Raw genomic sequence first — 18,995 nt, 5'->3', positions numbered from 1 at the left:
AGTGAACAGTATGATTTACAATCATACTGTGTGTTGACCACACTTGTTCCCTTCTTCCAATATTTCAGCTAGAATGAACTTGTTTTAGTTTCTGGGAAAACTGCAAATGCTGAAAACATTCTTTGCAAATGGTTTTGTTTGCCTGAACATTCTTCCCCAAGTTCTCATTTATCATTTTCTTAATGTTCAGGTCTCAGCTTAAACACAGTTTAAACACCTCTTAAAACCGTTAGAGGTGTTTGCTGCACACTCTTATCTTAACCCTGTTCTCCTAACACTACCGATATATGTGTTTTCTAATTGTTCATCTCTCTTTCCAGATAGATTGGTAACTTCATGGGGCCAGAGACTATGTTCTCTGTCACATATCCAGTACCAAGCACAAAGCCTGGCAGGCAGTAGGCATTGATTCTTACAAATTAATGCGAGGATGTGACCTCTTTGGGTATACATCAAGGAAGTAATTGAGTAATCCAAAGCTGTTTGTGATAGCAGCTAAAATGTGTAATTTTAGAATAAAAATACCCAGTTTTCTTATCTCATTTTTTTTGTTTTAGAAAGTTGGTTTGTAAATGTTCATGGTACAACAGATAAAACCTGTTTGATTCTTAAAGGTTGTTACGTTTGCTTTTCTATTGTATAGTTTCTGCATTTCACACAAGATCCATGTAAGAGAGGACCATCTATAAAGTGCAAAGTGAAGGTGTTTTCATGTAATGTGTAAAACACATGCATTTGCTTGAAATTTAGAGCATCTCTTTGATGTCTTGTGTTTCTCTTCTTTTATCTTAAAATAATTGAGAGTCATGTGAGGTACAGTGGGATTTCCCCCCCATAGGTTTCTTTTTTAAATTACAAAAGTAGTTTATACTTATTTTTGAAAATAGAATAATAAAAAGAAAATTATCCATTATCTTACCTACCTGGAAGAGCCAATGTGTTTCTCTCCTTCCAGATTTTCTTCCAGGTATATGGATATTTTTAATGTAAATGGATTCAAACTCTAATATTGATATTGGGTATATTGTTTCCTACTTTCCATATACTGGAAAAGCTTGAAGGTGACTGAAAAACTTTTTGCCTATTAAAGCTATGTATTCTGAGAAGTTATTAATTTCTTTGGTGAAATTGGAAGTAGCCAAAAAAAAAAAAAAGTGAGAATTACTTTTGAAGCATTTTTACTATAGGATTCTGTTTTCTTTGGCAATTGCTACTTATTACCTAATTTTTTTTAAATGCTAGCAAGAGGGCATATGAGGAAAAGCAGTTTTTCTATTTTGAAAAAGAAACATGTAGATGTGTTTAAATGATCTTAAGTAATTAGGAACAAAATTTCAACTTGTGTTCTGGTGTATTCTAGCCATCAAACCTAATTTTCTAATTAGGTCAGCCTTTATTTCTGAAACTGATAATGTTAAGCAATACTCTGAATATCAAGTCAGTATAAAACTAAGATTTGATTTTTAGGGTTCAACCCTATCTGAATAAATGAATTCCTAATAACCTGTCAGTATATTTTCTACAGAAAGTCTATCTAGTATATGCGCTGCTGAGGCGAGCACCAGAAACTCCATCTATTGAAGTGCTTCTAACTGAATAATTTTCTCTTCTGCCTAAATAAATTTCATTAGATTCTTTTTTTTTTTTTAAGATTTTATTTATTTGAGGAAGAGATAGAGAACAAGTGATGGGGAGAGCGGAGGGAGAGGGACAAGCAGACTTCCTGCGGAGCAGAGAGCCTGGCTCAGCTCTATCCCAGGATCCCAGGATCATGTCCCAGCCAAAGGTAGATGCCTAACCAACTGAGCCACCCAGTGACCCAGATTCTGTATTCTTAACTAAAAAGTAATCATTGCATTCTGTCCTGAAGGAAAGTTATGTAATGCTAGAAATGGAGAAAAATTAATTAATGGTGAATAAGAGGAACAGAGATAGGTAAAACAAGTAATTCTATACACACACATTGAGGTGTATAAAAAATGTGAATATTCTCTTATACCTAGAATCAACCTATTCAATCCTAGAATAGGATTATGCTGTAATCATAAAGATGATTATATCTTCATATGGAATAAAGAGAGGAGAATTTTCCTTTTTTTTTAAGATTTATTTATTTATTTGAGAGAGAGAGAGAGAGAGAGTGTGTGTGTGTGTGTGTGCGTGCGCGCTTGTCAGCATGTGGGAGGGCAGAGAGAGAGGGAGAGCGAGAATCTCAAGCTGACTACCGGCTGACTGCTGGAGCCCAACACCAGAGCTCAGTCTCTGTGAGATCATGACCTGAACTAAAACCAAGAGTCCAACAACTCAACTGACTGAACCACCCAGGAGCCCCAGGGAAGAGGATTTTCTTATAAATGGATGCACTAATGACTTTTACTCAATTCTCCTATAGCTTCTTAGTGTTTTTATACCACCTACCAGGTAAAATTCCTTAGTCTTTGTCAACTCTAAGGTCACACTTTGCATTGGCTTGCTTTCACATCTATTTAAAGGTTTGTTTTAAAGAAGAGCAATAAAATTTTATTCTCCATATTATTTGTGAAGTTATTAGTGATCTAGCCAGGTACAGTTTTGTTTCCTTTGAACTTATTAAGACAATTAACAGTAAAACAGATCAACAGAAAATTGTTAGTACCCTTCTATTAATAATTTTAAAATATTCAAATATTTTGTGTTTGTTTTGTTACTCATAAACTTTAAAGATAAATTAATTAAAGATAACTATATAGCAATTGAAACAAAACAGACCTAACATTTTAGGCTTTTAAGAATGATGGTATTGATCCAGGGCCATGTTATTGTTACCTTAGTGTAATAATTTAATGTATAATTTAATATACATTATATTTAATATACATATAATTTATATTTATATGTACATTATTATATGTATATTATTATATTTATATGTATATTAAATGTGTGTGTTTAATTTACATATAGTTTATATAATTTAATATACATATAATTTAATAGCTAATGTGTATAATAACTTTGTTCTACAAATCTTCAAAATATGAAATAGCAAAAGTTTGCTTGAAAAGTTTTTGATGATAATTAATTCGTACTTTGGTAAAATTATTCATCTGAAGTAATTTTCTATAATTATTTAAATGCTGACCTAAGTTTTGAATTAAATAATGAAAGCTATAGTGATTCTGATCATTGATGTGTGTTTGGTATAGTGTTCAAAACCATAGCTGATGTTTTAGGATCGTATTACACTGTTTATCTTTTTAAGGATTTCTTGGACTAAGTTTCCTTGATATACTTTTGTAATTTGAACTAAATGAAAACAACTTGACTTTCTTTTTATGTTATCTTTATAAGGTAGTGGGGCCTAATAATTCTTTGAAAATATAAGTTGACATGGAAGGACTCAGTTACAAGTTTTGTGTTTAAATGACAAAACTTAGTTCTTCTAAATGTTAATTCAGCTGTTGACTAGTGTGATATATGAGGAACTGCATTATATCCTTGAAATCAAATACTTCAATTAAAAGATATTTATAAAATATACACTGCCTCCGTGAGCTGCTTGTAGCAGCTGGTACACTCCATTTGTCGTATTGTGGTGTGAGTTTCATGTCTGCTACTTTTATCTCTTGATCAGCCTTTTCAGAGAAAAAGTGACAGCTGACTATATACAAGGAAAAGCTTCTTCAAGAACATCTTAGTAGGATTTATTAGCAATGATCTGAGTAAATTCTAACACTGATAGTTTAGAAATATATGTATATAGCCAAGTGTTTACAGATACCAAAGAAACACTAGGTTTAACATTTAACAATTAAGTCATTAATATGAGTTTCATTTAAAAAACAGCCTCAAAATTAAAGTTTAATCTATGGATTTTTTTTCCTTTTTCAAATTAGGCTAATCGAAATTTCTCCTGTTAGTCTAATTATGCAGCTCTCTAAAAGTTACATTTCAAGTTAAGTTTCCCAAAACTTATTTGAAAATTAAGGAGGTGGTTTAAGTCCCAATGAATGCTAACAGGTATGATTGAGGCAATGCCTAAAGTTCTCTATTTACTGCAGGTCAAGGTTTCCTGCAAAACAGAGGCATAAGCTACCAGATACCCAGTAGGTAATAATATGTCAACTGGTTGAGGTAGCGAAGCTGTCCATAATCAATAGATACTTGCTATATGCTTATTGATCTTAAGCACAAAGTTTAGGTACAGTCGCTGTCAGAGAGTTGTTATAAACTACTAAATGTACTAAAATTCTAAAACCACGCTATTGGCAAAGACTTTGAAAACTTTAGTTCTCAATTTATACTTTTAGGAAGAGTGAGATTTAAGCAGTTTCACAAGTGCCCAAGGTACTATACTAAACATTTAAAAATTTTTTTCTTTACATAGTCCATGTTACTATTTACTAGATGACTGACTGTGGAAGAGGGAAGCTATTTGTCCTGCTGTTGGTAAGTCCCTCCAACCTTTATAATCAAAATTTAAGTAATAAGTTTAGTAGGGAGTTTTGTATACCCTGTTTATTTTTAATTTAGATACATGAGATTCACACTTCTGTATTAGCTTATCACCCACACCACTGTTTTTTTAGAATGGTGGCATCAGGGGGTTAAGGTACAACTTTCAAGGACATTTTGTCTTTCCACCTTGTCCCTGCATATTATGACTTGTATAACAGGTAACTGCTGGGAAGTTTTCCTTACAAGAACTTAGCCCAAAAGAATTGTGATTACACAATTTCTAGATCATCTTAAGCTTGCTTTAATTTTTTTTTTACAGCTTTACTGAGGTATAAATGATAAAAACTGTACATATTTAATGCACACAATTAGATGGGTTTCAACATATACACAGATGTTTATCTGTGATACCATGACACCATGACCACAATTAAAGCAATAAACAGATCCATCATCTCCAAAGTTTCCTTGCGTCCTTTTTTGTGTATGTGTTAAGAACTTACCACAAGATTTACGCTCATCAAAATTGTAGTTTAATACATCATTATTCACAATAACCAAGACAAAGCAACCCAAATGTCCACTGACAGACTAATGGATTTTTTTTTTAAGTGTTATTAGTCGGGGGGGGGGGGGTGAGAAATCTTACCATTTGTGCCAACATGGATGGAGGAAGACATGCTAAGTGAAATAAATCACAGGACAGATACTACATGATTCCACTTACATGAGGTATCTCAGTTTATAGAAACAGGTAATAGAATGGTGGTTGTCAGGAGATTTGAGGAGAGAGAAATTGGGGTTCAATGAATATCAAGTTACATTTGTGCAAGATGAGTGAGTTCTAGAGATCTGCTGTACAACATAATGCCTGTATTTAATGTCGATCTTGTTTAGGCATTAATCCCTTTAGAAGCAGAGGTGAATGCTCCATTAAAGAAACCAATTTAAATTTTTACTAATAGTGAAGTTGTTTTTCACCTTCCTTTATGATGCCTCTGTGTTTTCTTCTATGTGCCACCATGTGCCGGGTATATCCTTGTTTGTATTGAATTTAGATTTTAAGTCTGCTAGACAGCATGTGCCCTCAGGACTTGTGTCCTGCCCTATACTGAATAAATGGCTGGTAAATTCTAAGTGTCCATTTTTCACTTTTTCTTTCCTGAATTGTTACAGCAACATTCTAAATTGCTATTTTAGCTTTTCAGGGAAAGGTTTCAGTTTAACTATAAATTCTATGCAAAAGCAAAATGGAAGATCTCCTTTGGGTTTGTAATGCCATTATCTTTTATAGAAAAAAAGGTATAAATTATGTAAAATCATAGCCTTTAAATATCCCTCCTCCCCGAGATACCATTTTTAGCTAAAATACCACGGTCTATGGAACTGGCATTGTATGGCGGTTATGCAATGACTGCAGATTACATTCCTAACACAGAGAGAAAACCACACGCCAAAAACATGACCTCTGAAGGGGTCTGGTTAGCCTAAAATAAATATAGTTCCTAAACTTTCTCAAATGAAATTGCTGAACATCTAATTCCAAAGTGGCTTATGTTCTGGTCATCAGAGTTTTTTCTTTCAAGAATTCAGAAGGAAGCTGACCCCGAGCACATGCTGAGTCACAGGCAGTGTGACAGGGGAAGAGCACAGGACTAGAACCAGAGCACCCTGAATCCGAAATGCCTCAAAACAAGCTCAGGGAGGTTATTGGGTGAAGTAGGTTTTATTTATGTGGATTAGGAGAACTGAGTCTGACTTCAGCTCAATACCCCACAATCATGATTAACTTCAGTCCGTGATAACAACTCCTCAGCATACTATCTCACCTGTGATTGGACCCCACAGAGGAGGAGCATCATGATAAAGCCATGTCAAGTTTGGCATGGAAAGAAAAATAGGTTACATCAGCTGAGACATTTTTATATTTATGAAGGCTAGGCCAGGAGCTGAGCTAAATCCTTAATCCTTAATAAGCTTACCTCCTTCTCCATAGTCTGACCTGCCCATTTTTTTTGTGTACTTAGGATATTAAAGAGCTCTATAAACATACAACAACTAGCTGGTTATAAGCTTTGAGTTTCTGTAATCATAGAAACACTATACTTTATTTGAAAAGCATTCAGTAAATTAATTGCCTTCAAATAGCATTTGCTGAGTCACTTGATTCAGTTCGTGATTTCTGCAGTATTTTTAGGGAACTAAACATTTCTATGAAGCACCAGCGAAGCTGTAATCATATCCCACTAGCACATTTTTGATTCCTACATTCAAATCTGGATACCCACTCATGAGCTCTTCCAACATGTCATACCAATTTACCCAAGACTATTTGTCCAAGTGAGAGCTTTATGAAAAGCAGGTAATTCTTTTTTCTCCTCCCTGCTCCCTACATTTTTCTCTCAAGAGTTGTTATAGACTTTGCTAATAAACATTTTTCTAATCATTTGACTTCTTGTTGACATTGAACATATCTGCGTGTTACTGAAGATCAAAGATAATGTTAACACAAGTATTTCACTCTTTAGAAGCCCTTGCTGGCTTTGAAGATTCTCAGAAGAAACAGTTTCTAAAGATCATGATGATAACTAATGCTGAATACTAATTGTGCACTAAGCAGTGATCTGGGTGCAACACATGTATTAACTTTTTGTTCTCAGTGGCATGGTAGGTACTCTCACAGTTCTTATGAGGAAATGGAAGTACAAAGAATTTAACCGACTTGCCCAAGGATACACAGTTCATTAAGTGGCAAAGCAGGCACCCTGACTCTATCTGTGCTTTTAACCTTTAAGCTATATTCCTCTCCCAGAACAGTAAAAGTTAAGGAGGTGGGAAGGAAGGGTAAAGGTAGGGAGGTTTGAGTAAAATTTGACCTTTGAATATGGCATTAAGTTAAATCGGTACTACTACCCTCCATAAAAATATGTGAATTTTGTGATTCTCCAAAGAATATTTCACTCTCTTGAGATATGCATCTGATGTTTTTTCTTTTGTATGATACATATTAAATCTTTTTTTGGTGAAATCCTAATTTATTATTTTCCCAAGTGTTAGTAGTGAAAAATCTGAGTGAGGGTTGATTGATAGGACATTTAAACATCATCTTACCAGTGAGTACTGAAGATTAAAAAATGTCACAACTGTATATTTAAAAGCATTTAAAATTAGCACTAAACATAACCTGAGTAATAGAGAATACTTTTTCTATGCTGTATATTAAATGCAGAAACTCCAAAGATAATTACCATGGCATTTAGTAGGCTTTATTGGTGAATAAAGGTAAGTGATTGAGAAATGAGAAAAAAAAAAAAAAAGCAAAATTCACCTCTGGCAGCCAGAATTTTTTCAAAAAATGAAAAAGTATGACAATTTTTTTTCTTTTTAAGGTTTTTATTCAAATTCCAGTTAATATACAGTGTAATTTTAGTTTCAGGTGTACAATGTAGTGATTCATCTCTTTCATACAATACCCAGTGCTTATCACAAGTGCACTCCTCAAACGCCATCACCTGTTTCACCCATCCCCTCACCCACCTCCCCTGTGGTAACCATCAGTTTGTTCCCTATACTTTAGAATCTGTTCCTTGGGGCGCCTGGGTGGTTCAGTGCATTAAGCATCTGCCTTCCACTCAGGTCATAATCCCAGGGTCCTGGGAATCAAGGTGTCCCGAATCAGCAGGGAGTCTTCTTCTCTCACTCCCTCTATCCCTCCCTCTGCCCCCTCTCTGTCCCTGTCTTTGCTCATCCTCTCTCTTGCTGTTTCTCTCAAATAAATAAATAAATTTTTTAAAAACAAAAAGATTGTGGGTGCCTGGGTGGCTCAGCGGGTTAAGCCGCTGCCTTCGGCTCAGGTCATGATCTCAGGGTCCTGGGATTGAGGCCCGCATCGGGCTCTCTGCTCAGCAGGGAGCCTGCTTCCTCCTCTCTCTCTGCCTGCTTGTGATCTCTCTCTGTTAAATAAATAAAATCTTTAAAAAAAAAAAATCCTGTTTCAAAGGGGTACATGCTCCCCGATGTTTATCGCAGCACTCCCTATAAGGGAACGAAGCCAAATTATGGAAACAACCCAAAGTCTATTGACTGATGAATTAATAAGGAAGATATTGTGTATCTATATATGACTCTCTCTCTATATATATATATAATGAAATATTAGCCATTAAAAAGAATGAAGTCCTGCCATTTGCAATGACATGAATGGATCTAGAGAGTATAATAAGTGAAATAAGTCAGAGAAAGACAAATACCATATGATTTCACTCATGTGGAATTTAAGAAACAAAAATTAACAAAGGGGGGAAAAGGCAAACCAAGAAACAGTCTCAATTATAGAGAACATAATAAATCTTAATGGATGTTTTGATTAGTTTCTACTGTCTCAGTTATTCTCAGTAGTAATCATTTCTCTATAATAAGGTCTAGAATATATCTTGTGTGTTCATACCTGTTAGATTCATACTTTTAACCATGTATCTTTGTTACCACAGCACCACACAAAATAATCCCATGGTGCTGTGCCTTTCCAGTTAAAGGTAGAGCAAGAAAGTAAAATTTCTGTCTAAAATTTCTTTTACTAAATATAACCAAGAAACAGACTCAACTATAGGGAACAAATTGATTGTTCCCAGATGGAAGGTAGGGGTGAGGGGAATGGGATAAATAGGTGATAAGGATTAAGGAGGGCAATTGTGATGAGCCTTGGGATATGTATAGAAGTATTGAATTATTATATTGTACACCTGAAACTAGTATTACATTGTATGTTAACTGGAATTTAAATAAAAACTTTAAAAATGTATTTTGTTAAATACAGTAAGAAATCAAGGTGTTTCTGCTTTTATTTTTCCTTAACTGTGGATATTTTTAGTAGATATCAAAACCTCCTTTGCATCAAAATTGGCAAGATCAGGTTTAATCTGTGACTATATTATAATCCATCGATACCCTATAAAAGGCAAAACTATTTAAGGAAACTGATGCTAAATTACTCTTCTGTCTCCCTGCACAGCAATGACTCCTTACCACCTTGTGTAGAGAAGTTTCATCTTATGTACCTGAAGCTGAAAATGGTTGATGCTCACTCTTCTAGCTTCCCTTGTGGCAGGGATGTGGTCTGTTGCAGACAAACCTGCCCGGGTATGAGGCCAGGTCCTTCCAACCCTATCACTCAGCTACACTAAGGCTGCATGCCTCATGATTACAATTGTATGATACAATATGAACAAATACTGCAAAAAGAGGGTGGTCTTGTATGTTGAGTTATTGATTTCCTAACTGTTAAAATAAGCCAAGTTAACAGAGCAGAATGCAGCTAAGATATAAACATAGTTCTGTTTCAAAAAGATAATTGCATACCCATGTTCATACAACATTATTCGGTATAGCCAAGAGATGGAAACAAAACAAAACGTGACGTGTATATAATGAAACATTATTCAGTCTTAAAAAGGAAGACAATTCTGGGGCACCTGGGTGGCTCTGTGGGTTAAAGCCTCTGCCTTCAGCTCAGGTCATAATCCCAGGGTCCTGGGATCGAGCCCTGCATCAGGCTCTCTGCTCGGCAGGGAGCTTGCTTCCCCCACCTCTCTCTGCCTGCGTCTCTGCCTACTTGTGATCTCTGTCTATCAAATAAATAAATAACATCTTAAAAAGGGAGTGGAGAAAATTCTGACACATGCCACAACATGTGTGAAACTTGAGGACATTATGCTAAGTGAAATAAGCCAGTCACAAAAAGACATTGTATGATTCCACTCATAAGAGTAGACTACCCTAGATAAGTCTACTACTTATCAAGATACTTCTCTGGATAAGTCAAATTCATAGAAACAGAAAGTAAAATGGCAGTTTCCTGGAGCTGGATAGGGAGGGAGAAATAGGGAGTTGGTTAATAGGTGTAGAGCTTCAATTTTTAATTTTGCAAGATGAAAACATTCTGGAAATTTGTTGCACATAATGTGAATACACTTAACGCTACCGAACTGTACACTTAAGTGGTTAAGATGGGGAGCACCTGGGTTGCTCAGTTGTTTAAGCATTAGACTCTTGATCTTTGTTCAGGTCTTGATCTCAATGTTGTGAGTTCAAGCCCCATTTTGGGCTCCCATGCTGGGTGTGTGGCCTCCTTAAAAAAAAAAAAAAAAAAAACTGGTTAAGATGGTAAATTTTGTTATGTGTTTTTTACCACAATTAAAGTAAAATAAGTGTATGATGTTTATGAACAAGAAAAAAGAAAGAAAAATTTGATGCTAAAATAGTTAATAAGCCTGTGCCTTAAGTTATGGCAGAGAAAAGAAACAATTATGCTGCTATTATATCAAAAGTAGTTGTTTTAAAAGGCAACCTACTGGGGGCACGTAGGTGGCTCAGTCTGTTAAATGACTTTTGATTTCGGCTTAGGTCATGATCTCAGGTCGCAACACTGAGCCCCACTTCAGGCTCTATGCTCAGCAGGAGGTCTACTTGAGATCCTCTCTCTCACTCTGCCTCTCCCCTACTGACACACATACACACACACACACACTCTCTCTCTCTCTCAAGATAAAAAAATAAGTAAAATCTTTTTAAAAAATGAAATGAAATTAAGAAAACTCTTCCATTTACAATAGCACAAAAGAATAAAATACTTAAAAAATAAGTATAACCTAGAGATTTTATACTCTGAAAATTATGAAACATTGTAGAAAGAAATTAAAGAAGTCCCACAGAAATGTAAAGATGTTAATAGTTTGGAATACGTATTGTTAAGACAGCCATACTCCTGAACTTGATCTACAGACTCCATGCAATCTCTATCAGATTCTCAGCTGACTCTGCAGAAACTGATAAGAGGATCCTAAAATTCATATAGGATTGCAAGGGAACTATGGGGGGTTTGGGGAGGTGGGGAAGGAAAAAATGAAACAAGATGGAATCGGGAGGGAGACAAACCATAAGACACTCTTTTTTTTTAAATTTATTTTTGTATTAATTAATTTATTTTCAGAAAAACAGTATTCATTATTTTTTCACTACACCCAGTGCTCCATGCAATCTGTGCCCTCTATAATACCCACCACCTGGTACCCCAACCTCTGACCCCCCCGCCACTTCAAACCCCTCAGATTGTTTTTCAGAGTCCGTAGTCTCTCATGATTCACCTCCCCTTCCAACTTACCCCAACTCCCTCTCCTCTCTAACACCCCTTGTCCTCCATGATATTTGTTATGCTCCACAAATAAGTGAAACCATATGATAATTGACTCTCTCTGCTTGACTTATTTCACTCAGCATAATCTCTTCCAGTCCCGTCCATGTTGCTACAAAAGTTGGGTATTCATCCTTTCTGATGGAGGCATAATACTCCATAGTGTATAAGGACCACATCTTCCTTATCCATTCGTCCGTTGAAGGGCATCTTGGTTCTTTCCATAGTTTGGCGACCATGGCCATTGCTGCTATAAATATTGGGATAAGATGGCCCTTCTTTTCACGACATCTGTATCAGGTAGGGAGAGGGTGGTTGGGTTATGGACATTGGGGAGGGTATGTTGCTACGGTGAGTGCTGTGAAGTGTGTAAGCCTGATGATTCACAGACCTGTACCCCTGGGGCTAATAATACATTATATGTTAATTAAAAAAAAAAAAAAAGAATTGCAAGGGAACTAGAAAAGCCAAAACAGGGGGGCCTGGGCGGCTCAGTGGGTTAAGCCTCTGCCTTCGGCTCGGGTCATGATCTCAGGGTCCTGGGATAGAGCCCAACATCAGGCTCTCTGCTCAGCGGGGAGCCTGCTTCCCCCCACTTCCTGCCTCTCTGCCTACTTATGATCTGTCTGTCAAATAAATAAACAAAATCTTAAAAAAAAAAAAAAAAAGAAAGAAGAGCCAAAACAATCTTGAGAAGGAATAATAAAATTAGAGTACTCACACTGTGTAATTTCAGAACTTAGCTCAAAGCTACAATAACCAAGACAGGTAGTGCTGGCATAAGAATAGACATATGGATCAATGAAATGGAGTGGAGATAGGAAGAACACCCTCACATTCACAGTCAGTTGATTTTTCCCCAAGGGTGCCAAAACAAATGGGCAAAGAACAATCTTTTCAATTAATGTCGCTTGGACAATCAGATACTACACGCAAAGGAGTAAGTTTGGACCCTTCATATCACCCACAAGAAATTAACTTAAAATGGATCAAAGACCTAAATATCAGACCAAAACCTATGAAACTCTTGAAAGAAAACATAGGCATAAATCACTGGCCTTGGATTAGTAAACAGTTTCTTAGCTATTAGCACAAGCAACAAAATTTTAAAATCAGATAAATTAGGCTCTATCAAACCCAAAACTTGTGCTTCAAGGAACACTAGTAAAACAGTGAGAAAACAACCCACCAAATGAGAGAAATTTTTTTACAAATCAGGTATCTGTAGGGGACTCGTATCTAGAATATGTAAAGAACTATTACAACTCAATAATAAAAATACTATCCAATTAAAATATGGGCAAAGGATCTGAATAGACAGTTCTCCAAAGAAGATATACATGGGAAACCAGCACAAGAAAAGTTGCTCAAATCATTAACCACCAGGGGAATGCAAATCGAATTCACAATGGGATATCACCTCATATCCACTGTGACGGCTACAATAGAAGACACAGATTACAGCAAGAGCTGGTAAAGATGTAGGGAAATTGAAGCCTTTGTACACTTCTCATGGGAATGTAAAGTGCTGCAGCCACTTTGGAACACAGCGTGATAGTTGTTCAAACAGTTAAAGATACCATAGAATAGGGGTCATGGGTTTTCCATGTGACCATCACCATATGACTCTAAGGGAAACTGAAAGGAGACCAGGAAAGACTGCTTTTCTTGCTGCCTCAATTCTGGCTAGGACCTACACCCTCACCTTCCACACGCCTTGTATTTCAGATAATGTATGTCCTTCATGTAAAGGTCGAGAAGTTAATGATTTCTTGTGGAGTCTTCCAATCCAATAGATGCCCTCTAAGGAGCAACCTGGCAAGGTAATCATGCAGGTTTTCCAGATCACTGACACCAAAACCTCCTGGTTCCAGGGCATATTTAACTTATAGAGGACATCTCAACACTTGTCTTGGTACTGACAAGTTCCTGAATGTCTTGAGAAGACATATACACCAGACCACAGTCCTCAATAAAAATCCCAGATCTCAAGAAAGGGGACAATCACTCTCATTTCCTTTCCAAATCTCCCAAATATCCTGGCTGTATCTACACTCCCTCCAGGTCTTCAACAAACTCTGCTCTCACTTCCTTGCCACTTGAATTTGACTTCTATCCTTTGTGAAGCCAAGAATGCTCTTGGCTGGTCCTTCAGGACCCCTCTAGGTCCTTGGGCCCAGCCAGCCCGTATCAACCCACTACTTCAGAAATGTAAAGGTCGGGAGTACCACAGAGCACCATTTAAGGATAACAATCATATTTTCAAATATTTTAAATGTAGAGTTTTTGCAATAGGAGGGACATATGAAATCGGCACAGCTGAGGTCCCTTTGGCAACCCTCTTGCCCATGTTGGGAATCTTTTGGGCTGATCTGTGTAGAAGTCTCCACTACTTTATTTTTTTACTTTACTTTTCCCGTCCGATTCAACACCAAAGTTTGGGAGAGCATGAGCTCTCAATTAAGTTTTCAAGTGTGTTGTGACCAACAGATTGCTATACAAACACACAGATTTAAAAACACATCATCATTGCAAAAAGATCCTGTTATATGTACCTGCTGTGTACAAGGTTTTATAGGCTCTATAAGGAAACACGCTAGAGTAAAATTGAAATAAATAGCATAAAGCATGTAGAAGGAGGGATATGGTTGTGTTATTGTTTTTGTTTATATTTTCCTTTTTGGTGGCTGTGGTTGGCTGGAGATCAATTAGCCTAAGGACTCTGCCCTCAAATTAGCAATTTCAGGCAATATATACCAAATACCTAATTTGTTCAAATACTATATAAGCTTATGGTAGATAGAATTTCTTTACCTTTGTCTTCTAATCAGAATAGTTTTATTACTGATATAAACCAAAGTAATATGTTCTTCAATTTTATGGTTAGTTGGGATTAGATAGGTTTTAGAAAGATAAGGAGAGAAAGCACCAACACATACAGCAAATACCAAAAAAAGCCGAGCCCTCTTTATCTTATTTTTAAAAATATGTCTAGCTATGATTATTTACTCAGGCATAATGTCTATCACATATGAGTTATTGTTACAATAAGCTAGTCACTGACTCAATGTTAAATGGTAGATCCAATTCTGCTGCTGACCACATTCCCTTTATTTTTTTTTTATTATGTTCAGTTAGCCAGCATATAGTACATCCTAAGTTTTTGATGTAGTGTTCAACAATTCATTAGTTGCATATAACACCCAGTGTCCATCCTAACACAAGCCCTCCTTAATGCCCATCACCTGGTTACCCCATTCCTCCACCCCCCCTTCTGTAACCCTCAGTCTGGCTCCTGGACTCCAGAGTCTGTCATGGTTCATCTTCCTCTCTGATTTCCCCCCGTTCAGTTTTCCCTCCCTTCCCCTATGGTCCTCTGTGCTATTCCTTATATTCCATATGAGAGAAACCATGTCATAACTGTCTTTCTCTGCTTGTTTTATTTCACTTAACATAGTCCCCACCACTTCCATCCTTGTCAATGCAAATGGTGGGTATTCATCCTTTCTGATGGCTGAGTAATATTCCATTATATATATATGAACCACATCTTCTTTATCCATTCATCTGTTGAAGGGCATCTTGGCTCCTTCCACAGTTTGGTCGAGCCCTCTTTAATTTGGCTCAGAATCTGCTTAGCGTTCATCACTTTACCTCACGGCTGCTGGTGACCCAGCTGGACCTTCCTGGCAACCTTAGTATGGTTTTTGTAAATTTAGAAAATACCACAGGCTCCTGTTTGGGATGATAAAACTTCATGAACCTATTTGGCAGGTTGTCTTTGAGGTAGGAGTTGAGAAAATGACTAAGTCTTCTCTCTTCTCTTTTGGGACAACAGATGGATGTCTCCAACTTGGAACCATTCGTTTCCTGATTTGAAATTTCTCAGTGGTTGTTTGTTGTTTGTTGTTTCAGGCTGAAGTGCTTTGGCTTCCTCCATCCTTGGACCCTTCGGGATCCTCTCCAGCCTCATCTCATCTTGACGTCACATGCATGCACGCACGCCGCTGGGAGCTAGCATGTGCTTCAGCCGGTAGGTCTGACCCGCCCTGCGATTTCCCAATTCCAAACTTTCAAACTTTCTCTTCCCTCTGCCAAGAACTCGCCTCCCTCCCTCTCTGCCTCTTCCCTCCAACCATCCTCCCCACCTTCTCTTAATTTTCCCATGAACCTGTGAGTCTTAGTTTTTTCTGCGCTTCTAATTTTGGTGTACGCCAGGTGTCTGTGCTCTGAGGGGATGCTGCACTTCCCTCTCGTGGGACAGGGTATAATTGAGTTACCGCATTTTTATCTATTTACTTGTCAGCAGCTTCTCAGGCAGGATCAGTCTGTTTAACTCACCATTTTATCTCCAACTCCCAGCTTGGTGTGTCCTAAAGAAGAAATGTTCTGTGCAAATTTGTCGAATAAATGAGTAAACAGAGGAGCCAAGGGCTGCTGGGTGTTCTTACTCAACTAGAATATTCAGATAAGGCCCAGGTGCCTGTACTTATCAGTCATCCATTCTTGGCTGTAGCCACCAACGAGCACCTGTTTTTCTATCAAGGGACGATTCACTCAGTAATAGAACTCCCGTAACAGGACCCCACCGTGCTGTCTGGGAGTACATCTGCAAACCCTCTGTTATTACCATTGGGATTTGCTGCTTTACACTTGTATCATTGATTGTGAGACTTGCCTATTTTGTTGCAGATTTAATGTCAGGTGCTTGCTCAATAAGGTACCCAACACCATACCTTTTAGAGTTTCATTGTTTGATAGATGTGTGCAGATCCTTATGATAAAACCCAGAGGACTGGGAGCAGCTCATCAGGATCAGGCTTGAAGGTTTTTGCTCACCACATTGGTCGATCCTCTGACCTGTTCCCAAGAGGAATGTGAATAGGGCGCTTAGCAACTCTGTTGTTCAGCACTCTCCGCCTCTGTTCAGGAACCTCACCGTGAGCCTTTTTCTGGCCTTACCTCTCCTTTGCCCCTCCTCATACAAAATCCTAGTATCTGGGAAATTAAAAGTTGTCCTTTTTTCCTTTTTAAGATTTTATTTTTTTATTTGACAGAGATCACAAGTAGGCAGAGAGGCAGACAGTGAGAGAGGAGAGGAAGCAGGCTCCCCACCAAGCAGGGAACCTGATGTGGGGCTCCATCCCACGACCCTGAGATCATGACCTGAGCCCAAGGCGGAGGCTTAACCCACTGAGCCACTCAGGTGCCCCATGAAAAGTTGTTCTTATAGAAAAAGATTAGGGATTTTTGAGAACCAGAGTTGGGTAAATCTGGGATAGGGGGATTGAACTGCCTTATTGGAAATACAGTTGTTGATTATTTATCTAATAGCTGTTCATATTCATTTTATTTTTTCAAGATTTTATTTATTTGGCAGAGGGAGAGAGCACAAGCTGGGGGAGCGGGAGAGAGAGAAGCAGACTCCTCTGCTCAGCAGGGAGCCTGTCACAGGGCTTGGTTCCAGGACTCTGGGATCATGACCTGAGGCACGCTTAACCCACTGAGCCACCCAGGCATCCCTGTTCATATTCATTTTAATTTAATGGGTTAGAGCACTCCAGCAAAAAGAGCAGTGGTTAATGTTAGCTGATTACTCATCACTTTTCTGTCTGGTGTCAGGACAAATGCTTGTCACCACTAAAAGACTGATTTCTTTTTTTGTTTTAGAAAACACATTCCAGCTTGGAGGCAGCACTTCCAAATCTCAGGTTTCCATAGCTTATGTCTGCTGTGTGGTCTGGAATATGACACAGGCATCCTGTTCAGGGCATTACATTTTTTCTATAAAATCATATCCCTGTGATAATGGGAAAGTTTATGTCTAAGTGATATAAACAAAAGAGGAATGGAAAGGACTAGATAAAATGATTTTTAAAATAGATAAAATATTGATTTAAGTGTATGTAATGGATATACACATATGTTTTACCCTCCCCTGGAACAAATGGTCACAGGAAGCTCATTAAATCGATCCTGTTTCAAATCCTGCATTAATCACAGCAGGGTCACACTGAAATCATCTAGTGATTGGTCATCATAATGATAGTACTTCCATTTATTGAGTGCTTTCCACATACTTGGAGCTGTGCTAGGTTCCCCACTTATATTAGCTCATTTAAATTTCATAACAACCCTGTAGAATAAGTACTCTAATTCCTGTTTTTTCTACCTGAGGAAATTGAGGCATGACAAAATGAAGCCACTTGGCCAAGGTCTCCCTGTTAGTAATTGAAGCAACCAATTGCTGCTTCAACCCCACAGCTGGTTTATGCATACTTAACCCCTACACTTTTAAGAGTTGAGTTGGAGCTAAAGAGAAATTCATTAGTAAACTAATGAACTAATGAACATAATAATTCCTGCTTCTGGGAATTTGCTAACAATAGCCATGCAGGAAGCATTCTGTTTAAAAATAAAGGCCAGCATTTATATTATACTTTGTTTTCTAAGAGTTTACTAGACTGCTTGTTTAATGCAAATGTTTTCTGTTGAGCTAGGTCAGCAGCTTTCAAATTTGGGGTGCATCAGAGTCACCTGGGGAGATTATAAACCTGGAAATACCCAGAGCCCCATCCCAGACCCACTGAGTCAGGATCTCCGTGGGTGGAGACAGGGCACCTGGTGTTTAATAGGCTTCCCAGGTGATTCTGACACATAGAAGGTTTTGAATCACTGAGGTCTGTGAATAGTAGGAGGGCTCTTTTCAGGAATGATAATCCTCGGGTTTGTAGATTTACTGAGGGCCTCATAGGAAGCTTAGGGATGGCTAAATTATAACTCATGAATTTCAAACCATCATCCTGTCTAAATTTATAGAAAAATTATCAATTGGCAACGTCTGTGGTATGATCTCTCCTAATGGAACTGATTGTCAGCTCATTTTTCCTTTTCCCTGTTAAAAGATTGTTAATGATAATAGCACTCCGTTTTGTGTGTGTTCAAGTCTTTCTTATTCTGCATGTGAGCAATGGTAGTTGTATTTCTTGTAACCACTATTAATAAAAATCTCAAGCAGTTTAACACAACAACTATTCCAACTCCAAATAAAGAATCACAAAAAATCCCAAGACTAAAGTCATCATGTGTAGCTGTATGTTACTTGATTCTTTTTCACAGCATCTCTACGAAGTGATGAAGTAGCCGGTTCCTGTGAGATGGCGGCCAGTTCCTGGAAACAGTCTATTCTGTCTGACTTAGAAATTCGCCCCTTTAACAAGGTGAAACCTATTTCTCTAGAGCTTTCGTACACTGGTCCTAGTTCTGACTCCTCTATCAGAATGTCTTACCCACATCAGCCAAAACCTCGACTCAAGAAAGTCACTCCCTGATTGTTTTCTGGGAAGTTTGCAGGATGCCTTACTATTTG

This window comes from Mustela nivalis, assembly GCF_964662115.1.
Source record: "Mustela nivalis genome assembly, chromosome: 6".
Taxonomy (NCBI): Eukaryota; Metazoa; Chordata; class Mammalia; order Carnivora; family Mustelidae; genus Mustela; species Mustela nivalis.
The sequence above is the reverse complement of the archived record's forward strand: the minus strand, read 5'-3'. Positions refer to the sequence as shown.